Below are 3,622 nucleotides of genomic sequence, written 5' to 3' on the forward strand. Positions count from 1 at the left end.
ATATATATATATACATATATATAAGTATATATATACATAAAATATTCAAGAATAAGAGAAAATAATAGAATACCTCGTAGCGGAACGAAAGAGAATTTCGGGGTGTTACAGATTAGGCCCGAAGGTTAGACATATAAATGTTTAGATATAGAAACATCAAGGAAAATCTAACTTTAATAGCACTCGTAGTTCTAGTCAGAACTTGAGCTGTTTAATATATCTATTTGTAGTTGACATCCGTCAGCTTTCAGATATGCATGTTAAATTGGGTATGTATGTGAAGGGTCATGTACCAAATACCAGTGGCTTAGGCAAGGCATTGTAAAAACGCATAAACGGTACATGTACCGTGAGGGTTCCTTTGTACACATGAATATTCAGTTTAGTTAAGTAACTTGCACATTCTATTGTCAATGTACATGGATGGCACGGATAGATAGACGACCCCCCTACACTACACCAAGAGAGTTATGATCTCTAAAGTATATAGACTTGTATATTGTTTATATAAAAATTTCTCAGAGTTTTTAGACAACAGATTTATTATTTCAGATCAATTTAAATGTTACATATTTTGAAGTAACATTTACCCATATAACTTTAATTTAAAATCATGGGCTTTTAGTAACGCCATATAGGCTGAGAAACACGACAATAACGTTATGAACCTAGTGAGCATATTGTGTGAACCATACTTAAGGAAGTCGTTATAGTTGTTAGTGGTAGTGGGATCACTTATTTGATAAATAAGTCTAAGCATGTATAACAACGAAAGTTGATCCCGCAACTGTTGAAGAAGATAATCTATAAGAAAAAGAAAACTTAGTGARTTGTAGAGCAAAGTTTCAGTTTTCTTGGTCACATAGTTGACAAGAAGGACATCTAAGTAAAAGCCAACAAGCTTAGAGGTCATGTCAGATTTAAAGCAACCAAGATTAGTAACTAGGATAGGTGTTTATTTGGGTTACTAAATATTGTCGAGGATTCATTAAGAGTTCCGTAAGTTGCATATTTTAATGTCAGCATTCACCTAAACAACACAGCGAGTTGGATTGAGGTTAGAAGGAATAAGTATTTTAGTTACTGGAAGCAAAGGTAAAGTTATGAAAAAAAAATATTGATGGTTGTCACAGTACTAGAAAACATTGTGGTTTTCAGTGATAATTTGAAGTTCAAATTAGACTTAGTATTGATGCAACGAGGCAAGTTTGTCGCTTACACGTTAAGTCAACTGTATGAACATGAGAATGTTAATCCGACAGATGATTGGGAGTTAGCAACATGGTAATTGCACCTAAGTTTCATAAATATTATCACCAAGGCTCAAAGTTTATTTTGTACACATATCACAATAGTTACAAACCCATGTTTAATTAGAAATGGGAAACTTTGGCTAAAGATATTGTTTAGCTTTATTGAATAATTATGATGGTGAGATTCATTATCGTCCAGGCAAAGAAAGATAAAGAATTGATCAAATTACGAGTTGTAAAGATAGACATCAGATTGAGTTCGAAAGATAAAACTCAAACAATATGGTAAGAAACTCTTTGATCAGAGAATGCTAAGAAATAAATAATGATTTACCACCTTGAGTTGCTATTAGTAAATTCAGATGAAATCTTGTAACTTTTGGAGCAAAATATGGACTCTAGCATGATAGGTCTGAAAAGTAATGTAATAAGGATTATGTAAATCGTTGTGCCTAGAACACACTGATAGAGATAAGATATATGAAAAAAAATTTGAAAAATTATTTTAGAGTGTAAAAAAAAGGGACGTTAAAATGTCAATTAAGTGATAATAAGTCAGGGAAAGCTTCGAGATTCGGCAAGGACTAGTATATGCCTAAGGGCCTAGGTACGAAGTCAAATTAGTGAAACAAACATTGGTTTGAGATCTTTCTAGTAAGGTAAGTGATGCAACATGTGTTCCCTACCATATAGAGAGATGGCATGGCAAAGGTAGAGCATGTACTATAAGTTATGATGCAATACCTCAACAATATTTAGTATGAATGTTAGTTAAGCATTAACGTCTTTAGCAACGATTAGTGTATCTATCAAGTATGCATCAAACTATCAATAAGAACATTGACATTGTGTATCATGTTCGATAAAGTATCATGAGTAGTGCTTACCTATCGTCCATCATGTTTGATGAATACTTCCAACAATGTTCAGTTATGGAATGATACATTTAATAATTTCATTTTCAACCATAAAAGTTATGTTTGCATAACTTCTGCATTAGATGCATGAAAGTGCAATACTCACATATGTTACCAGTATAAGATAAATAACAACTTGGGTATAATAGAAATGCATAGTACATGTAAAGTTATGCCAATGGGAGAGTACAGATCAAGGATGGATGGATGGATGTTAAAGACATCACTTTGGGAGGGCATGATCGTATTGTGGTAAGTAAAGTAAATAAGGTCCAAAGTATTTTGGACAAAAGAGTTAGTGTAAGAACTCATAGAAGTAATCAACCAAGTTGGCCAACATAGTTACAAAGTGAACAATCGATATTTTATATCGAAATCGAGGAAGTTTTAGCTGATAAGTCACCTGTTATAAGTTTTGACAAAGTGTCGAAGTCATCAACAAACTCAATTATGTAGAAGATATTGTTGATTTGTATTGGTCAGGAAACGAAAGATCGAAGAACAAGACTACATCTTTGGAACTAGTAATGATATTAAATGAATTGGAACTTCTATGGTTCAAATGTCATGCTAGTTGAAAAATAGATAAGAACTAAGAATTCTTATTATCTTAGCCAATACAATTCCGAAGACGAAATTTCTTAAAAAAAGGGAGATTTGTGACACCCCAAAATGAGATAAATAAATAAATTAGAAAGCAAAAAGAACAAGAAAAATAAAATAAAATGAGTTTTATTTTATTGGAAAAATAATAATAAAATATAAACATATTTGAAAATCAGATTAAAAATTAAGGAAAATGTCATAATAGGGGTGAAATGTGTAAAGATGTCAAAAGTAATAGAGCTAGGGGACCGAATGCATTTTTATGAAAGTTAAGGGGTTGGGTCAGATGTTAACAGGTCCAAACCAGAAGGACCTGTTTTGTAAATATATCAGATCTGCAAATTCAGAAACGTGAAAACGACCTCTCCTTTGAAGCTTTATATCAATTCGAATTTTCAACTATTAACACAAAAAAAGAATAGATATATGTAGCCAACACTTTGCTCTACACTTTTGCTTCAAGAAAACCGAAGTTTCATCGGGTTTCGAAAGAGAAATCGGAGGTTGAAGTTCGAGTTCGAATAGCTCCGTTTATTGACGATTGGAGGTAAAATACTCAACCAAATTTTGAGTTCTTTATATGGTTGACTTCATTTTTAGGTTCACTATGAAACCTTAGTAGCCTTATGTCTCAGATTTTAGTTTTGGATGTTCGATTTTGAGTTTTTTTTACTGATTTTCGAGTGGTTTTAAGACCATAACTTTAAACGAGCGTATGAGACTCAATACTTGATGGTTTTCGTTGATTTTTGTTCCTATGATTAAGGAAAATCATTTTCTTGAGTTCTAGCAAAAAGAATCAATGAAAACGAACAAAAAACAAGGTCAATCGGCCTGAAGAAGCTG

Source organism: Cynara cardunculus, unplaced genomic scaffold (genome assembly GCF_001531365.2).
Source record: "Cynara cardunculus var. scolymus isolate 2C unplaced genomic scaffold, CcrdV1 Un_Scaffold_3318, whole genome shotgun sequence".
Classification (NCBI taxonomy): Eukaryota; Viridiplantae; Streptophyta; class Magnoliopsida; order Asterales; family Asteraceae; genus Cynara; species Cynara cardunculus.